General features: G+C 44.7%; 1 protein-coding gene and 1 pseudogene across 2 annotated transcripts in view; one reads left to right on the top strand and one right to left on the bottom strand.

The window, feature by feature from the left end:
* LOC112308147 (ubiquitin carboxyl-terminal hydrolase 7) overlaps window positions 1–21,598 on the top strand; it is a 94,914-nt gene that overhangs the window by 11,362 nt on the left and 61,954 nt on the right. The gene's annotated exons all lie outside the window — the stretch shown is intronic.
* Window positions 4,190–7,836, bottom strand: LOC128781455 (4-aminobutyrate aminotransferase, mitochondrial-like; annotated as a pseudogene).

Below are 21,598 nucleotides of genomic sequence, written 5' to 3'. Positions count from 1 at the left end.
CTTATTTTAAACCACCTGGTTTGTAGTAGTTTGTTACAGCAGCTCCAGGAAAAGCCACCTGGTTTGTAGTAGTTTGTTACAGCAGCTCCAGGAAGTGAATGGAGACTCCCAGAGTAAAGGATTTTGGTTATTCCCACTGTCCACCATCCATGTGAAGGACAGCCAATGGGGCTTGGACAACCCACTATAATTTCAGGTACTGGGGGGCAGAAATGGGGGACAAGTGTCATTTTGTTACAGCCCCTTGGTAGGAATTAGCGTGATAATAAAGGCCCCACAGATATGCTAGGAACTCTGGTAGGCACTTATATGCATGATTTTGAACCCCCACACCACTAGTGAAGGACCCATTTTGGTCTCCACAGGTGAGGAAATGAGGCACAGAAGTCACTCCAGCACTCACCCTGTTCATCCTTGCACTTGCTAATTGGCTGGGAACCAGTGATATGAACACACTCCCGTCTCCCATGAGAGTGTGGAGGCCAGAAACAAAGTCTCATCCATTTGGACACCCCTTTGTGTCTCTTGTGACACACACATATACACACACAAACACAACACTGTTTAATGCAGGGGTGGAAATCCCCATCTACTCCTTCCTGAATGCCTTTAATTGTTGCCTTTAGGCCTTTATATCTACATGCATCCTTTTGTCTCACCCATTTGTCTATTTCAATGTTTTAGGGCATTCCTGCAATCTTACCTCCTCCTTGCCTATAGCTTTGTAATGCCCTGATAAAGATGCCTAATTGATCCCATTCCTTTAAATGAGCAGGCTCAGGGCCCCTAAAAGCAAAGATGTCAGTCTTAAGAGGCTCTACAGTGTTTCCATGGAAGCTTTTTTTTGTGGCATCATCCTGCATTTGGAACCCACTGTGCTCCCTGAGAAAGAAGACACCTACTAAGAAGGGCTCCTGGTGGGTAACTTGACTCAAATTAAAAATAAACAACAACAACAAAAAAACCCAAACAAAATCGGAGCCTAGCAGCCATTTCTGCACAGGGACCTCATGCAAAAGTCTGCACAGAACTACCTGCCTGTGTGCTGAATTGCCTTTCTGCACTCTATTTGTGCCATCTAAACCAGCCCTTATAAAGAAGTTCCTGGAATTCTATTTCAACCAATGGGATTGAGGCTTTCCCAATCCAATCAGAGCTGAGTAGCTTCAACCAATCAGAGTGGCTTGATTCTGACCAATCAGTACAGTGCCTTCAGACCATTAAAACTCTGATGATTTGGAGTCCTCATTTGCATTAGTACAGACCAATCAGAAATCAGGGTGAGGACTTCTGTGTATATAAGCCAGCTTCCTGCTTGCTGTGAGAGTGTACTTTCCCTTTCTACCTGTTATTCTAGGCTGAACAGAGCAAGCAGAGCAGAACTGGGTGGTTGGAGAGGGGCCTGGACCCTGGGCTGCCTCACAGCCATACTATGTCATACTTGAGCTATTTTGCACTGAATAAAGTTCCCTTTTTCACCTCACTCCAAATTGAGGGTTCTTGTTGGCAGCTGAATTGATGCCAAGGATCATCAGTGGACACCTCTTTGGGAAACATTGTCTTCAGATCTGGACAGGGAGCAGCCATATTTGTGATAGCCCAGAACAACAAGATTCCCACCAAGCTGGGCCCTGGCTGCATTAACATCTGTAAGCAGGGCCCAGACATCAACCAGGGAAATAAAGGCCACCAGTAGTTTCTCCTGCCCCACCGGAGGACAGTGAAGGAGCACCCCATCAGGAGGGAAGGGCCTGATCCATTGCAGAGGCTTTTTCTAATGCCTATTCCTGCTCAACCTCAATTCAAATGCAAATCCACTCCAAGAAAAGAAAAAGAGGACTTCTGGTCAAGATGGTGGCATAGGCAGGCATGGCTTGACTCTGCACAACCACATCAATGTTACAACTAAAATATAGAACAACCATCACTCAGAACTTTCAGAAAATGAGCTGAATGGAAGTGTGACAACTACGGAATTAAAGAAGCCACATCTACCCAGACTGGTAGGAGGGGTGCATGCAGAACGGGATGGTCTCCCACCCACGTGTGGTGGATAAAAATTCAGGAGGGATATCTGAAGAGCAAGGAGTCCCAACCCTACACAAGGCACCCCAGCCCAGGATTCCAGTTCCAGGAAGGTAAGTCCTCACAACTTCTGGCTACAAAAATCAGTGAGGGTTGAGTTGGTGGAAGAAACTGCTAGAGCCCCAAGCAGTTCTTCTTAAAGAACCCATGCGTGGACCTTCTCAGACTCACTCCTTCTGAGCTTCAGCACTGGGGTAGCATCTACATAGGCACCAGTGGCATACTGGGAGAAAGTGAAGAGTCTGGTATTGAGGCTAGCAGATGCCTTATCCCTTTTCTAAACCTTCCTCCTACAGAGCCAGCAAGCTGATGCAATACGTGAGACTCCATCAACCTAACACTGTTTGACTCAGTTTGGAGATCCTCAGAGACTCCACCTAACCCAACTTATGGGCACACCCAAGGTGCTTTTCCATATGAATGGCTGGCCTTGGCTCATGCTGCACAATTTCCTAAATTCTATTAAATAAGCAATACCTGGCTTCAGTGAACCCGAAGTCCTGCATTAGCAGCACCCAGCCTAGATTCATGCTTGGATTCACCTGGGAATCTCTAAGCCCTACACAAACAGCAGCCATCTCATATCGCCTTATAACTCAGGCAGGGTGGCCCTGGCAAAACATAGGTGGGGGCTGACCTTGGCCTGCACCAACCAGGAAGTCCTAGGGCCAGTGCACCCAGTGGACAGCTTCAGACCATATCGAAGCACCACCACCCTTCCCCTGCACAGCTGATCCTCCATGGATGGCCGAGATTGGTGGTCAGTGGTTACAGCCAACCCTTGTAGCTGACTGGCCTGGGTAAATTCCTCCAACTGACCTAACAACAGGAACCAAGGCTCAGCTACAACAGGAGGGTGTATTCAGCCCACACAACAGGCACATCTTGAGTACCCAGCTTCAGAATAGGGGAGGCTGTGTCACTGACCCTATAGGAAAACTACTACCTTAGGCCACACTACCAAGTCACAGAGTCAAAGCTCTACCTATACATAGAAACAAACACAGGGAGGCTGTCAAAACAAGAAGACAAAGAAACATGGGCCAAATGAAAGAACAGATCAAAACTCTGGAAAAAGAGCTAAACAAAATGGAGAGCAGCAATATATCAGGTACAGAGTTCAAAACTGGTTGTAAGGATGCTCAAGGAACTTAGTGAAGACCTCAACAGCATAAAAAAGATGCAGCCAGAAATGAAGGATTTACTAATTGAAATAAAGGACGATTTATAGGAAAACAACAGTAGAGTGGATGAAGCTGAGAATCAAATCAATGATTTGGATGTAAGGAAGCAAAACACAAGGAGAACAACAAGAAGAAAGAAGAATAAAAAAAGAAAGTATAAGCGGCCTCTAGGACCCTTGTTCTCATCATTGGGGCTCCAGAAGGAGAAGAGAAAGAGCAAGAAATTGAAAATCTATTTGAAAAAATAAAGAAAACTACCCTAATTTGAAGAAGAAAATAGATATGCAAGTCCAGGAAGTACAGAGAGTCCCAATTATGATGGATGCAAAGAGGCCCACTCCAAGATACATCATAATTAAAAGGCCAAAGTTTAAAGATAAAGAGAGAATCTTAAAAGGAGCAAGAGAAAAATAGTTGTTTACAGGGGGGTTCCCATAAGACTATCAGTGATTTCTTTATTTTATTTTATTTTATTTTATTTTATTTTATTTTATTTTATTTTATTTTATTTTATTTATTTTTAGAGAGAGGGGAAGGAAGTGAGAAGGAGAGGGAGAGAAATTGCAATGTGTGGTTGTCTGTTTCAACCAACCAGGGCTCAGCTGATTTCTTAAAAGAAACTGTGCAGGCTAGAAAGGATTGGCAAGAAATACTCAAAGTCATGAAAAGCAGGGACCTACAGCTAAGATTTCTTTAACCAGCAAAGCTATCATTTAGAATCAAAGGGCAGATAAAGAGCTTACCAGACAAGAAAAAACTAAAGGAGTTTGTGATCACCAAACCATTATTATATGAAATGTTAAAGAGACTAAATTAAGAGAAAAAAAGATCACCCCAGCGGTGTGGCTCAGTGGATTGAGGCCTGGCCTGCTAACCAAAGGGTTGCCGGTTCCATTCCCAGTCAAGGCACATGCCTGGGTTGCAGGCCAGGTCCCCAGTTGGGGGTGAGTGAGAGGTGACCACACTTTGATGTTTCTCTCCCTTTCTTCCTCCCTCTAAAAACAAATAAATACAATCTTTAAAAAAAAGAAAAAAGATAAAAACTATGAACAATAAAATGGGAAAAAATATATACCTGTCAACAATTGAGTCTAAAAAACTAAGCAAACAAGAACAGTGACAGAATCATGGATATGAATTGCATTTTGATGGTTGCCAGATGGGGGCTGGTAGGGGGGAACTGGGTGAAAAGGTGAGTAGATTAAGAAGTACAAATAGGTAGCCACAGAATAGCCATGAGCATATAAAGTACAGTATAGGAAATGGAGTAGCCAAAGAACTTATATGCATGACACATGGACATGAACAGTGGAGGGGGGATTTCTGAGGGAGTGAGGGTGTTGGGTGGAGGGAGGCAAAGGGGGAAAATTCAGGACAACTATAATAGCATAATCACTAAACACAATTAAAAAAACAGAAAAGGAAAAGAAATTTTACCTAGAAGGTCTGTGTTGTCTTAACAGCCACACTTAACCCTTTCATAGTCTTTGCAATCAGGCATATTTGGGTTTAAAATCTGGCCCCTTTGCTGCTTCTCACCTTCCCAAGCCTCCTTTTTTCATGTAGCAAATGAGAATAATCATATTTTCCTATTTCAACTTGTTCTGACTTAGGGTTGTCAGATAAAATACAGGGTGCCCAGTTAAATTTCAATTTCAGATAAATAACATAATTTTTTAGTATAAGTATATCTCAAATGTTGCATGGGGTATATATACTTTTATGCTAAAAAAAGTTACTGTTTTTCAAATTGAACTGACATCTTATGTTGTAATTTGCTAAATCTGGTACCCCTGCAGGAGGTGGGGCAGGAGGTGGTCCCTGGAGCTCCTGCCTCTGCACCTGCTGAAGGAGCAGGTACACTGCCATGCTGGAGGCTCAGATGCTGGCATGGGGACTGTGGGAGCTATGGGTGGGGTCCTGGGAGAGCTGGGGTGTGGTAGAGTTTGGTGGGTACCTGGAGGTCCAGCAGCCCTGTGAGCAGGGCCTTCCTGGCATGGGCTGCATTATTCAGCAGTCCTCCCGCTTGATGACATTGATGACCTCAGCCAACAGCAGGTTCTTGGACGGGTCTCCCAGCCAGGTGTTAAATATCCGGTATGGCTGGAACAAAGCATGGGGTGTTGGAAAGGTTTACCCATGGGCACAGCCTTCAGAGGCCCATTCCCTCCAGACACACCTTGCGGCGCCCCCCCCCCCCCCCCCCCCCCCCGCCATCTAAGAGAGAAATGAATTCTGAGTGTCTACTAAGGGCCGGGGAGGATTACGCATATAATCTCATTGAATTCTCTCCATAACAACAACCCTATAGGATGTATGATTTTTGGTCACACAAAGGCCAATTCCTCATGTGCTGGGAAATCCCTCAGTCCTGGGGAAATTAAGATAGTTGGTCCTTAACTGTAGTCATCATTTTATAGAGGAGAAAACTGATGTTCTGAGAGGTTAAGTGATTTTTCCAGAAAAAAACATACACATAGGTGGTGGACTCAGAGGTGGATTGATGGCAGTCTGGCCCTCAAGGATGACCCAATTTATTTTTCCATGAATAATTCAGGTGTCAAAGCAGCCAACTAAAACATACTTCCCAGCTTCTTTTGCAGTTAGGAGTGGCCATGTGACCTGATCTGAGTCAGAGTGTTAGAATAGAAGAGTTGTGGGATTTCCGGGAAAGCTAAAGGAGAGGCTGACTTTGTGCTTCCCTCCTTTTTCCTTCCTATTGCCTAGAATGGGATGTGATGGTTGGAGCTCTAGTAGCCATTTTGGACCATGAAGCATCCTCGAGGGTGGAAACTATATGCAGGAATGGTGGGAGGAAGGATACTAAGTCCCTGATGACTGTGTGAGTATGTTTATGAGAATCCACATTACTCATGGTAGTACAGTGTAGTAGCTAAGAGCTAGATTGTTGTAGAGATAAAAGTACATGAAGAGTACTTAGAAGTGCCAGGCACAGAATAAATGCTTAGTTTACAGCAGCAGTTATTAACACACAAAAAATTAGAAGACTGACAATGGACAGATACGAAGTCAGCCCTGCAGAGAGCAGGGGTGATTGAAATCACTGTCTAATTAAATCGATAAGAATTGGCCCTTAGAAAACTTCTGTGACACATTCAGTGTCCACTCAGTTCCTGGTTGTGAAAAAGGCCCCGTTTTGAGAAAGCAATGATATTTCACCCATCTCCCTTCCGTGTCCTGGAAAGGAGAGAAGGATGGATTAGGCACTCACAGCATTTGGCCTGAACTCCTTCTTATGGAAGAAGCCCCCAGTCATCATCTTCTTGCTGAAGGTCATCACATCTGTAGGGTCATCCAAACCCCAGTGCTCATGGGCCCAGAACTTGCCAGTGCAGCCCCCTCCTGTCTGGACCTCATCCACCAAGAAGGCACAGCCCTGCTGGAGAGAGAGGAGGGAGAAACACACACCCACCACAATCGACCAACCTCTGACCCAGTCATTCAGCCAGAGTCAGTGCTTTCTAAACTGCAAGCCAAGTCCATGTTTCTGGGCAAAACGAAACAAATGCTTGAGCAGACAGTCCCACCAGAGCTGTGTCTGAACATTTCCTCCCGCTGCTGAGTCTGAGCCAAACCAGAATGTCAAACACACCCTGATCCAAACATGGCAGCATTTCACTTGGCTTCAGTCCCTGTGAACAGTTCCTACTCCTGAGGAAACTCAGCCCTGCACTGAGGCCTGGCCCTGTCTCCCAAACATCTGCAATCACGTTTGGCGGTTCTGCTCATCACTGGAACTGTTCTTCGCTTCTCATTTTGTTTAAATCAAGTCATGTCATATAACCTTCATCTGTGAACTTGCTGGTTGGATGTGCCATTTGTATATGTGTGCAGGACATTAAAATACACACAATATTAACATAGAGTCTGTTCACTCTGCCTCTGCTGAATGTGGGCTACACTGGGCTGAAAGGTGAGGTGGGGCCCCTAGAAGGGAATGGGAATGGGTGGAGTCTGAGGCCTTCCCAGGAATGGCTTGATTACAAAAGCCTCTGACTAAGATGGCAGGGCTGGATGGAGGCTGGTTTTGCAATAAGATTTCAGGGAAGAATTCTCTGTCTTGCCCCCCTACTCCCAACTTCTCTACCTGTGAGGCCAGTAGGTAGCCTCTGAACATCTGGAAGTTTACAAGGATCCCAAAGCTAACCCTTTGTTCTGGGAAACCAGCTGGAAATGGCCTGCGGCCCCGTCCAGCCTTGGCCAGTGCACTGACCTTCCTGGAGATGTCTCTCAGCTTGCGGAAGAAATCGTCAGACGCGTGGTTGTCTCCACCCTCAGACTGGATGGGCTCCACGATGATCCCAGCTACTGTCTTCTTCTTTTTCCGATATTTCACAATCAGATCCTCCACCTGGACCCCGAATTGTGAAATGACAATGGCTTGTGGAGGCTCCTTGAGCAGCACCCATGGATGGGCATGTGGGGTCCCTCGCCCCCCGGAAGTTATGTTGCACATGTGTTTGTGAGCACTTCCAGTGAGCACTGTGATATCCGCTTCAAGCCACGCGTGTGGACGGGATGTGTCCTACTTAGGATTTGTGCTAGCCCCTGTGGGGATACAGACTGCTAACTTGGAGCAGATTATTCGATGTTCTGGAGCCCCACTTTCCTGATCTGTGCCATGGGCATGCTGACAGAATCTATCGTTGTTATTGTTATGTTGTTATCAGTATCAGGTAGGGGAGTCCTTTCTGTGCAGAATGTGGGATGATTATTCGTTTGAAAAGCTGAGGCAAAACTGATCTATAGTGATAGAAATCCAAGCAGGGGTTGCCCAGAGGGGGTGGGGGTGGGGGTCCTGGATGGACTTCAGATGAATCCAAGGAAATTTTCCAGGCTGATAAGATGCCCTTGGTTGGAGTGATGGTTACATGAGCATATTTGTTTGTCAAAACTTACTGAACTAGGCATTAAAATGACTGCATTTTATGGCATGTAAATTATGTTAATAAAGTTGAAATTGACTTTTAAAAAATCTGTTAACAGTGACAGTGTTGTAAGAAAAGCACCCGATTGTCTCTAAGTAGTTACAGTTCTTGGACTCTCGTTCCAATATGGGCATCATCTTATACATAATTAAAGAGTAGTAATTATTACTAATTTAATAAATACCCACAATGTAAAACCCCCAAACCATACACTTAGATGGAGTAACAAAGGACAATCTTTCTCGGTTATGCAGAACTAAGGAAAAGACCTTCTGTTTGGATGATGTGATTTAGGCCTCGTTCTCCACCAGTGCCCCCGTGGGAGCTCTGAGGTGCTTTGCTTTCAGAGCATCGTTGGCACGTTGTCCTTACGTGTTTATTTTCTTATTTGTTCGGTGCTGTGTTTCCTCCTACTGGGCACTCTCTAATAAGATGGTCACGAGCCACATGGGGCTGGCTACCGAGCACTTGCAGTGTAGCCGGTCCAAACTCAGATGTGTCTCAGTGTAAAACACACACCGGATTTCAAAGATTTAACACGAAGAACAGAATATAAAACTATCTCATCAATAATTTTTAAGTATTAATTACATGTTGACGTGATACTATTTTGGATGTGTTGGTTCCATAAATTGCTATTAAAATTAATTTCACCCACTCCTTTTTACTTTTAAAAGATGTGATTATTAGAAAAGCTATCTTATCTTTTTTTTAAGGTTTATTTATTTATTTTTAGAGAGAGGAGAAGGGAGAAAAAGGGCAAGGTATGGAAAAAGAGAGGGAGAAACATCAATGTATAGTTGTGTCTTGCGTGCCACCTACTGGGTGCTGCCTGCAACTCAGGCCTGTGCCCTAACTGGGGATTGAACTGGCGACCCTCTTGTTTGCAGGCTGGCATGCAGTCCACTGAACCACACCAGCCAGGAAGCTATCCTATTTTATCTTATTATTAGAAAGCTTATCTTTCTTTTGGACAGGCTGTACTGGACTCCATTATCTTCTCTTTTATTTACCAGAAAATATCTAGCACCTCGCACTTTGCTTTATACCTGGTAGCTATTAACTATTACTATTACAAACAAATGATGTGCGTAAGAGGCAAACCAGATTGGAAGCTACTCCCTCAGGCATCCTCATTTCGGGTTGCTGATTTTGATTATCTGTAAACAAAAATAAGATTGATACAGCAACAAATATCTAAGAAGAAATTATATACTTTTCCTCCTTGTTTTTTATTCTTTTGGAATTGGTTTGTGTAACAAGCCACTGAAAAATTAAAGTGGGGCAGCGTGGTGACTGAGAGCACAGGCATAGGCCTAGGCTCGAGTTTGCATGTGGACCTCGCCATTTAATTGTTGTGTGACTTCATGTATGTTGCCTTAGCTCTTGGTGACTCAGTTTCCTCATCCTCGAAAAGGAGGTCAATTCTATCTTGCAAGGTTTGGGAGGGTGAAGGCAGAGCCAGGCACAGAGCTGGGAGCACGGGACATGTGCAGTCGACAGTATTGCTGTGATGGTCAAACCTCTGCACCTGAGGAAGGATAAAGCCTGCCCAGCCCAGGGGGGGCAAGTTGATTTTTGGTATGCAAGAACTTCCTAGGGTAATTACATCCTAGTATGGGTTCGGAAGGAAACATAACTGGCTCAAACTAAGCAATATTATTTATGAAATATTGGGCTTGATGTGCCTAAATAGGTGTTTAGGGGCAGTGGTATACATATTTTCAGAAAGATTAAGTGGATAATAGAGGAGATGAGTGGATTTGGTGTGTTGTGACATTGGTACTGAAGCTTGGTCACCTTCATAGCCTTCTAGAGGATTCTTGTTCTTGCACTAGTGTTAGATCATCTGAAGATGAATTTGAGATTGAGCATCACGTTGAAAAGTAGGGAAGCCAGGTGGCCCAGCCTCCAGGCTTTTGGAGTTGGCCCTGAATTCTCTCTGGGTCCCTATATCCTGTTACGGAGCCCTTTTGCTTTTCCAGCTGCCACCCTAAAGCAAGGTCCCTGTTGACTCCCACCAGGACCTTGCAGTAGCCTTCTTACTGGTCTCTGCTTCCACCCTTCCTGATTCCCACACGGCTATGAAAACAGAGTGCACACAGGACTCTTGTTCCTGTCACTGTCCTTCTTCAAAGGACTCAGGTGTGCTGCCTTCCCCGTAGAGGGTCAGTCACACAGCCCAGACTAGGCCCTGGGGGTTGTCAGGATGGCCTCCACCTCCTGTGTGCTTCAGGCTCCAGGCAGGCACACACTGTTGCATAGGGTGCAGCTCTGGGTTCTGGACCCCACAATGGCTTAGAAGGCGACACCATGGCTTCTCTTCCTGGAGTGCACAGGACAGGTAACCCAGGAAGCAGGTTTCAAAACCCATTCAGATGCCACCGTTTCCCTAACCCTTCTGGTGCCCCTTCTGGTGTCTTTGCTTAAGAGCCATGACAACGTTTTGCCCCAGGGGCTATTGTGAAGTTGCCACTTGTGTACCCATCTTCCTCACTGTTGGATTGTTTGAGCTGAAGGTGAACATCCTCTGTTCCTTTTTTGTTAAATGTACTTGTGGAAGACACTCTGTCAGGAAGCAGCGATTCTAAGGCTAAACAGTAGTACAGGAGTTGGCTGGCTGGCGGCTGGCAAGGTGGCATGTGAAAGAGAGTGCCGAAGCCATAAACCAACATTGCGGTAATAGCTGCTAATTCAGTTTTATTGCTTTTAACGTAACTTGCTTCAAATGACATTTTTGATCCTTTTGGAAGAAAAAGTTTGTTTTCCAGATAAGGACATTGGCAGACTTCCATAAGTTGCTGAAGGTTTCTTTTGAGTATTTTCAAAATTATTTTTGTTACTGTTTCTGGTTTTTGGATGGGCATTATCTGCTGGATTTCCAAAGCAAAGAAATTTTACTGGAGACCAAGAGTTGTAACAAGGCATTTCTTGACATGAATGTGACAGATTCAATGTTAAACGTCACCTGCTTTGTAAACTTGTGGTTCTGAGCTAATTTAGATTGGAAAGTTGGAGGAAGCGGGATTTAAGTGTCATGTGGAGGAAAGAAAGTTATGCCATTTTTCTAGTGAGTTAACACATGCTTTGGCTAATGAGAGGTCAGATGTGTTGAAATTCTCTTGAGGAGAAGCAGACTTACTTCTGAGAGTTGGTGACTTAAGCTTGGAAGTTGGAAATGGGGGTAATTAGAAAGTTTCTCAAGAAGGGAGATATACTAACCTGGGCAAGAGCCGAATGCTTCCAGAACTTGATGACACATTGAGTGAGACTATCAAGAAGGAGGGGCCTCTGGGGGAACACCCCCTGAGAGACAGCGTCATTGTCTACGTTGTCAGGTGGACAAGAGCTGGGAGGCGAAGACCACACTGGGGTTACAGTGACGGGTGGCTCACTGCGTGGTGCTGGCTGGGCGGGGCCCGGACTAGGCTGTGCCAATGCCACATTGTAGCCAGTTTAGTTCTTGGTGAACTGTTGAGGTGTGGGGACCATTGTTGTGAGGTCACAGCTGTTAACATTCACAGAGACACCCAGGTGTCCTTTCAAAGAGCCCAATTTATCTGATTGACAGGACCTTTATCTTGCTAAGTGTTGGAAATGTGGGTGAATATTGCCTGAGTCTCAAGGTGGTGGCTTCTTTTTCTTTTTGGGTCATGGAGAATTTCAATCCTGTGGAGAATGAGGTTCCCTTGTGTGAGCACAACAGCTCTACCTGATTTTCCTGCCCGACATAGAATATTCGAAACCGGCCCTACCTCTGTTTTGATTTCATGCCAGAGACTAAATTGGTTTTCCTGACGTCCTAAAGCTGGGAGGGCAATGTCCTATGTTATGTACCAGCCTCCAGAATATCGACCAGGGTAAGGTGTAGCTCTCGCAATAAGTTGTTCAACTGGCCTGGGGTTGGAAAGCAGTTGCTGTATGCAGTTGCTAGGGTGGCCGGTATTGCAGAGCATGCTCACACCCTCGGGTGTAGCCACAGGTGGGGTGGTGATCTCACTTCTCTTGGCTGTCCCTCTCGCCACCCCACTCATGGATCCTTCAGAAAGAGTTGAAGGGAGCACTTCCAAGGGAAACCACGTGGCCTTGCTCTACTGTGGTGGCTGAGCAGACCCCGCCACTCTGCAGCCCCTTATAAAAAGGCCCCTTGTAAAAAGGCTAAGGGCCTTTTACCTAGAGTTGCAAGTACATTTCATCAGTGTGACTTTGGGAATAAATTATATTTCAAGGCTCTTAATCGACCCTGTGCAATTGCTGTTTTATTTTTAAGTTTATTTATTTTTGAAATTTTATAAAAGTTAATTGGAGCCAAACTGATGACATTGTTGGGAAGCAGGATCTCAGATGCTCCCTGCAATTGCTGTTTTTAGAACAAGCCCATGTTAATACTCCTTAACGTGTTTACACGGTACTGCTCCTTTTCAAATGTAGGGTAGGTAATTTTGAAGTGCTTGTTCTTACAGTTAGTAGTTTATATCCACTTGGAGGAGAAATCATTCAATCCAGTAAAGTGTGTGAAATCGTTAAAAACATTCCATAGCCCAGATCACTGTTTTATAACCATTACAGATGCTTATCAGATTTCTTCTTCCCAAGAATCTCAGCCATTTTCTGTTATCTCTTGAGCTGGTGAGGACCCAGGGTGAGCAGATAAGGGCTTGAATTACCTGACTTGCAGAATGCCTTCAGAAGTAGCTGGTGGAGTGAGGGTTCTGTGGCCTTTTTGTGAGTCCCCAGCCTTCCGGCTGTCCCTCCTGTCAAGACTGGGAGCAGTGGCCTGTGGCTGCTTCTCCAGGCTGGTGTGGTATCTTGTCTGCCCTAGCCAGAAGGGGTCCTCATTTCTCTGGACTCCAGGTCACCTGCTGCCGGTACTGGTGGGAACAAACTGAGGTTGTTTTCCTGCTTGAGAGCCGTCTTTCTCCAGAAAGCCACTTGTTTTCATATGAGGCATGGGAGATGCCATGTGGGGTTTGGTAAGAAGACCCTTAAGGGTTTATTGTGCTGTGCAGTATGGTAGCCACCAGCCGTATGGCAGTGATTTTAAGTTTAAAATAAAATGAAAATTCCCATTCCTCAACTGACTAGTGGCATTTTAAGTGTTGAGTAATCACACGTAGTGGTGGATGGTGGCCAGTGAACCTATGAATGCAGAATGTGTTGGTGGCCAGTGCTGGCCTATACACAGTGCTGGTCTGGTTGGATCTTAGGCTAGAAGGTGTTTCTGGTAGCACTAGTGTCACATCGAATGTTGGAAAGTGTTCCAGGACGTCCCGGAAAAGTAAAATTAAAAGGAGTAAAAACGTTGAAAACTTACAGATAAGTAGTTCTTGGGCAAAGCTTTAGAGCTCGGCTCCTCGAGTTATTTGTGGTACAGACCAAGGTTGTTTTCTTTAATTTTCAGTCCATTGTGGACAGACAACTTCCCAACTGTATTTTGCGGAAACACATACCGTGCACATTATTTGAGAAGTGAAATAAAATAGACATATGGAATACAAGCCCCAGGTTATTATTAAATTCAACAAAGGTCAAGTTCCGTTCCAACAGTTATATTTGTAACAAACATACATACATACATACATACATACATACATTTATACAAACATACATAGGAAGAAGGAAAGTATTGCACAAACTACATGTTAGTTGAAAGTGTGTGTATAGGCCATTAATATAAAGAAATGCTATTCCTATTGCCTATATTAGAAGCCTACGTGACACTCTGAAGAGTGCAGCGTACCTGAATAGTTTTTTAAAAAGATTTTATTCCTTTTTAGAGAGAGGGAAAGGAAGGGAGGAAGAGGGAGAGAAACACCTATCGGCTGTCTCTCCAAGGTGCCGAGCCTGCAACCCAGGCATATGCCCTGCCCGAGAATTGAACCGGGGACCCTTTGCCTTGCAGGGCAATGCCAACCCAGTTGAGCCACACCAGTCAAGGCACTTGAATAGTTTTTGAAGTAACAAATAATCTTGCTTCCTACTTGGACGGACAGCATCCCTGCACCTCAGAGGGGATGGTGGCCATGCAGACTGCTTTTCTGTTTTACCGATACTCACGTGAATCATGAGAACCTTGTGCTATAGAGGTAGCAGTGAGAATGAGAGAGATCTCTACAGAGATTTTCGAAAATTTATCTGTGGACAGTATCAGCTGTAGCTTATAAACTTGCAGCTAAATGATCTTCCATGGAAAGAAACGGGTTCTGGATTATATCTGCTTTTGAGTTGCAGTTCACAAAGTAACGCTAACACCTGCCAACAGTAATGCCCTGTGTGACCTGTGCCACACTAGTTCTACAACACCCCAACTAACCCCACCTGGCCCATGGATGTTGCAGGAAAGTCAGATTGCTAAAAGGTGTTCTTCACTTGGGCAGGCCCACAGAGGGTCACCTGTGCCAACTCCACCCAGAATATCTTTGTTTTTAGCCCCATCCCATTTGCTTTCTGGTTTTCTTGTGGAATGGTGTAGAGGAGAAGGCTATGCAACAGGACTGGCCTATGCTGGGAAGGGATATGTCAGTTAAGGAATCACAGCTGAGTTTGAAAAGAGGGATGTTCTGGAGAGGTCAGAGGCTGGAGGTATAGAATAGCAGGAGTGATAGGGACCTGCAAGTCTCTCTGACTAGAGGTTTATGATCTGTGCTTGGCTGAATCATGTTCCCCAAAGGTGTCTGTGTCCTAATCCTCAGAACCCATAACTGTCACCTACATGGCAAGGAGACTTTGCAGATGTGCTTAAGTGAAGGGCCCCTAGATGGGGGGATGGTTCAGTATTTTCCAGGTGGGCCCGCTGTAATCAGAAGGGTCCTTACACAGGAAAGAAGGGGGTTGGAGTGTCACACTGGTGTGGTGTGAGAAAGCCACTGCTGGCTTTGAAGATGGAAGGGGGAGCCAAGCAGTGCAGATGGCCTGTAGAAGCTGGAAAAGCGAGGAAACAGGTTCTCCCCTTGAGCCCCCAGAAGGGACATAGCTTTCTTACACCTCAAATTTAGTCCAGTGAGCCTCATTTTCAGACTTCTGACCTCTAGAACTGTAAAAGAGTAAGTGTGCTATTTAAGCCACTAAGTTTGTGCCGATTTGTTTCAGTAGCAATAGAAACTAATACAGGATCTAAGGAGGTGGGTAAGAAGGAGCAGGTGGGTGCCCAATAAACAGCAGGCTTTGAATTTTAGTGACTGCAGAGGGGATAGATGGGTACCAGGCTGCTAACACTTACTCTTCCAGGATGTGTGACATGTGAGCTGTACCTTTGCTAACTCTTCTGCTCCTTACTACAACCCTGAAATGGATGCAGCCCAAGCAAAACAAGGCATTGAACAAGTTACATTTCTCAGGGACAGTGATGGAAGTTGAACCCACGCATTCTGGGTTCACAGCCATTTAACGTTCATCATGTCCAGTGAACACCATTGGTCATAAAGGTCATGGACACTTTTTAAAAAAATATTTTATTTATTTTTAGAGAGAGGAAAAGAGAGAAACATCAGTGTGCGAGAGAAACTTTGATCGGTTGCCTCCTACCCGTCCCCAACTTGGGACCTGATGTGCCCTGATGGGAAATCAAAACAGTGACTTTTCAGTTTGCAGGATTATGCTCATCCCATTGCATCACACCAGTCCGGGCACTGCTTTTTGACTTAAACACCGCTGATGCCTTCTCCTATGTTTCTTCCCTCACTACCCCATACTGGTAAGCTGCAGTTGGGCTTCCTAGTCTGAACATTTTTGTGTGGTTCACCACATGCTTTGAATATAGAAAGTAGCTCACTGCCTAAATCATCTGGGGCCAGCCACCCCTACAGTTCAGCACGTGGAACAGGGTGGCAGAAGACACAGAACAAAATATTGTAGTATGAATTTTTAAAGGTAGATGATTCCTCCCTCCTTTGAGAATTGAAGTAACTGTCTCAGATACTCATGTTAAAGATCTTGAGCTGAAAAGAATCATACCTAAAGCAAACCAGCTGGGGCTCTGGGTATATGGAGAAGGACCAGGTCTTGTTAGCTGGGGCTCAGGGCACATATGGGCTGCATTTTAGAGTACCCAATTCTGTGGATCTATAGGGTTAGCTTGGCTTCTTATGCCAAGGTGGTATAGACCTCGTCTACTCTGGTCTTCCTGTTCCCTCAACCACATTACAGAGGAGCAAGTCCACTCAGATGGCATGAACCTGGCTGCTCCCCCTTCTCCCCTGGCTTTGACCAACTGTGTTTTCCTCCTTTCTCCTAAACCATCTCCTTTCTTTTTCAGCACAACAACTTCCACAAGGTAGAAGGAATACTGGGTCAGAGGTACCAGAGCTCTGGGTTTGCTTAACTGGGCAGGGGTCAAAAGGAATGAGGTGACTTCTGAGGCCTAGTGTCCTTGCCTCACTGACTTCCAGCTAGCTGGGTGGTGTTATTGTTTTTGTGGTATATTTTGAGTATTTTCCTTTGGGGCTTTATCTGACAGGGAGTTTTAAAATAGGATCTCTACCTTCACAGGTAACTTTGGGAAGTACATTTAGTCCATAAACTGATTGTAGTAGTCAAAAACTGTAGCAAAATATATAGAAAGCCTCACTTGGCTTGATATCAGTCTTTGCCTACTAGGTATCTGATTGAAGAAAGCTGAAATAAATGTGGCTTTTTGCTCCTAGTTTTCCTGAATGTTGCCTCTGCTCTCACAGTGCAATGTGTAAGACCCATGCATATGTGAGCAGAGGGGACTAAGTTTCTGTGCTTTCCCCTGAAAGCACACCTGTTCTGGACATTGCATCAGATGGGTGATTTTAGTTATTGTGCACAGAGTAGATTTAGGATATTTGTTGGCCGTCAGTTGAGTGTGAGCTTCTGCAGAGATAGAATATGAAGATGGGAGACAAATTCTGGCCTCAAGGAACTTGGTCAAGAGTGAAGATGTCCACAGAATGAACAATAACACCAAATGATAATTGCCAATGTGTTGAGGAGTGGGTTGGTATTTGGGACCATTCAAGGCCTGACAGGTTCATGGGATTAGGGCAGACGGAAGAATTTTCACAGAGCTGTTGGGATGTCTGACATGCCTTTATTCAAGAGTGGGCGGTCCACACATGCTGCAAGCTGCATGTCCCCCTCCATGTCTCTGCATGTCACCTGTCCCCTCTGCAGGGCACACTGCGTGTCACTTGTCCCCCAGTGTGACACATGTCCCCCAGCATGGCACTCAGCAGGGAGCCTATAGCCTCTTAAATACTGGATACAAAGAAAGCCATCAGAAAGCCAAGATATTTACACATGTGTGAATCTGTGCATGTAAGCCCACTCAAAGCTATGGGAACAGTTTACTGGACCCAGTCTGAAGACTATGATAACACTACTTATCAGGCTCATTCTCAAGGTTATATGAAACTGCTTCCCTTAGTTGTCCAGACACCTGGGTGAGGAAGCCAGACTGCCTCTGTTTACCCTACAGTTGACAAAGTCTAGACCTTCAAGTGAATTGGTTTTGGGGTGTCTGGAGAAGATGCAAATAAGTGAGGTGACCTGTGTGCCTCCTACAGGGGAACAGAATTGCAAATTGTCCTTGGGGTGACTAGTTCAGCTTTAAGACACATGGCAGCCAGCTGTATAGCTTCTGTATGTTTGACACAGCAGTGCAAGCTAATGACAGGTGGTTGTAGCCTCCTTCAGCAGTCTGGGGTCATTGGGATTGTGATGTTAAGTGTGGTTCCATGGCAGAGAGCAGAGCAAGTGGCATTGTTCCCACTTGGACCCCTCCCCCACATACAGCATCACAACTCAGCGACATGGGTTGCCCCACCCTGGTGAACGCCTAAGGCTCCACCCCTTACTATGTAACAGGTGCACCCACCAAGACAAAAAAAAAATGGCCAAAATGAAAGAACAGATCAAAGCTCCAGAAAAATACAACTAATCAATGAAGAGAGAGCCAATCTATAAGATGCACAGTTCAAAACACAAGTAATCAGGGTGCTCACATGATTGGTTGAATATGGTGTAAATTAGAGGAAGAAATGAAGGCTATGAAAAGTGAAATAAAGGAAAATGTACAGGGCACCAACAGTGATGGGAAGGAAACCAGGACTCAAATCAACAGTTTGGAGCAGAAGGAAGAAAGAAACCTTTGACCAGAACAGAATGAAGAAACAAGAATTCAAAAAAATGAGGAGAGGCTTAGGAACCTCCGGGACATCTTGAAACGTTCCAACATCCGAATAATAGAGGTGCCAGAAGGAGAAGAGGAAGAGCAAGAAATTGAAAACTTATTTGAGAAAATAATGAAGGAGAATCTGGCAAAGGAAATAGACTTCCAGGAAGTCCAGGAAGCTCAGAGAGTCCCAAAGAAGTTGGACCCAAGGAGGAACACACAAGGGCACATCATAATTACATTACCCAAGATAAAAGAGAAAGAGAATCTTAAAAGCAGCAAGAGGAAAGGAGAGAGTTACCTACAAAGGAGTTCCCATAAGACTGTCAGCTGATTTTGCAAAAGAAACCTTGCAGGAAGAAGGGGCTGGAAGGAAGTATTCCAAGTCATGAAAGGCAAGGAACTACATCCAAGATGACTCTATCCAGCAAAGCTATCATTTAGAATGGAAGGGCAGATAAAGTGCTTCTCAGATAAGGTCAAGTTAAAGGAGTTCATCATCACCAAGCCCTTATTATATGAAATGTTAAAGGGGCTTATCTAAGAAAAAGAAGATAAAAAATATGAACAGTAAAATGACAATAAACTCAGAGCTATTAACAACCTAACCTAAAAAGTCAAAAACAGAAACAACCTAAGCAAACAGCTAGAACAGGAACAGAATCACAGAAATGGAGATCACATAGAGGGTTATCAGTGGGGGAGGGGGAGGGGGGGAGAGGGGGAAGAAGTAGAGAATAAGTAGCATAAATGGTAGAAGATAGACAGGGGGAGGTTAAGAATAATATAGGAAATGTAGAAGCCAAAGAACTTATAAGTATGACCCATGGACATGAACTAAAGGGAGGGAGTACGGGTGGGAGGGGGGTGTACAGGGTAGAGGGGAATAAAGGGGGGGGGGAATGGGACAACTATAATAGCATAATCAATAAAATATATTTTTTAAAAAAGTGTGGTTCCTTCTGATTTTTAAAAAGTCTTCAGGATTTTTCTAAAGTGGGCTATTAATTGCATTGGGGGTAGGGATATGAGGAGAGGGAGAATTAACTACTGCAAATCTAAATGCTTCCTGTTATGCCAGCATTTAAAATCTAATTTATCTTTTGATGAAGTTGAGTCCTGATTTGTCTTTTATAAGAAGCACCTTATATTTCTTAAAATACTGTTTTCATTTTGGGTCTGTTGATGTCAGAGGGCACTTGGTTGTATGATTATTATATTTTTACTTATATTGCTCTCTTTATTATTTTTAAGTATATTTCATTGACTATGTTATTACAGTTGTCCTGATTTTCCCTCCTTTGCTCCCCTCTTCCCAGTGCCCCCTACTTCCTCAGGCAGTCTCCCCACCACTGTTCATGACCATGGGACATGGGTGCAAGTTCTGTTTTTTTTTTTTTTTTTTAAGATTTGTACTTATTTTAGGCAGAGGGGAAGGGAGGGAGAGAGGAAGAGAAACATTAATGTGTGGTTGCCTCTTGCACGCCCTCTACTGGAGACCTGACCTGGCTGGCAACCCAGGCATGTGCCCCGACTGGGAATTGAATCAGTGACCATTTGGTTTGCAGGCTGACCCTCAATCCACTGAGCCACACCAGGGCAGCCAGGGCAATAGTTCAAGTTCTTTGGCTATTCCATTTCCTGTACTGCATTTTACATCCCCATGGCTATTCTGTAACTGCCTATTTGTACTTGCTATTCACCTCACCTCTTCACCCATTTTGTCTCTCCCCATTCCCATCTGGCAACCATCTGGTAACTAACTTTTCTTCCTTTTTTAAAAAAAGATTTTATTTATTTTTATAGAGGAAGGAAAATGTCATACAATGTGTGGTTGTCTCTCATGTCCCCCCTGCCCCCCTCACTGAGGACGTGGCCCATGAACCAGGCATGTGATCTGTCTGGGAATGGAACCAGAGACCCTTTGGTTTGAAGACCAGCGCTCAATCCGCACCAATCAGGGCTCTCTTGCTGCTCTAAGATTCTCTCTTTATCTTTAACCTTTGGCCTTTTAATTAAGATGTGTCTTGGAGTAGGTTTCCTTGCATCCATCATAATTGGGACTCTGTGCTTCCTGGACTTGCATGTCTACTTCCTTCTTCAAATTAGGGAAGTTTTCCTTCACTATTTTTTTCAGATTTCCTATTTCTTGCTCTTTCTCTTTTACTTCTGGCACCCCTATGATGAGAATATTGGACCTATTGAAGTTGTCCCAGAGGCTGTTTATACTGTCCTCATTTATTTGGATTCTTTTTTTTTCTTTTGTTCTGATTATTTGTTTTTTGTTTCCTTATATTCCAAATCATTGTTTGATTCTCAGCTTCATACACTCTACTGTTGTTTCCCTGTAAATTTTTCTTTATTTCAATTTGTGTATCCTTTGTTTCTGCCTGGTCCTTTTATATGCTGTTGAGGTCCTCACTAAGTTCCTTTAGCGTCCTTATAACCAGTATTTTGAGCTCCGCATCTGATAGATTGCTTATCTCCATTTCATTTAGCTCTTGTTTCTGGAGTTTTGACCTGTTCTTTCATTTAGGCCATGTTTCTTTGTTTTCCTGTGTTTGTTTCTATGTATTAGATAGAGCTGCTTTGACTCCGTGTCTTGGTTATATGGCCTGAGGTAGTAGTTATCCTGTAGGGTCCTGTGGCACAGCCTCCCCTGTCACCCAAGCTGTGTATTCAGTTTGCACCCTTTGTGTGGCTGAGTATACCCTATTCTTGTAGTTCAGCCTTGGTTGCTGTTGGCAGATCAATGGGAAGGATTTACCCAGGCTAGTCAGCTGCAAGCATTGGCTGTGACCACTGTCCACCAACCTCTGCCCTCCGTGGAGGATCAGCTGTGCAGGGGCAGGGTGATGGTGCTTCAATGTGGTCTGTAGTGTCCACTGGGTGCGCTGGCCCTGGGGTTTCCTGGGTGGTGCAGGCCAAGGTCAGCCCCCTCCTGTGTTTTTCCTGGGGTACCCTGCCTGAGCTCTAATGCATCTGAGATGGCTGCTACTTGTGCTGGGCTTAGAGATTCCCAGGTGAAGCCAAGCTGTGAATCTAATCTGGCTGCTGCTGGGGCTCATTGAAGCCAGCTGTTGCTTGTTTGATAGGATTTGGGAGCCAAGACTAGCCATTCTTCTAGAAAAGCAGATGGGTGGGCAGGTAAATTGGGTGGAGCAGAGCTTCTGAGAATCTCCAAGGTGAGTCACACAGTGTTAGCCAGGTTGATGGAGTCTCAGGTATGGCACCAGTTTGTGGGC

Source organism: Desmodus rotundus, chromosome 1 (assembly GCF_022682495.2).
Source record: "Desmodus rotundus isolate HL8 chromosome 1, HLdesRot8A.1, whole genome shotgun sequence".
In the NCBI taxonomy this organism is placed as follows: Eukaryota; Metazoa; Chordata; class Mammalia; order Chiroptera; family Phyllostomidae; genus Desmodus; species Desmodus rotundus.
Note: the sequence above shows the minus strand (reverse complement) of the source record. Positions and strands in the feature narration are given on the sequence as shown.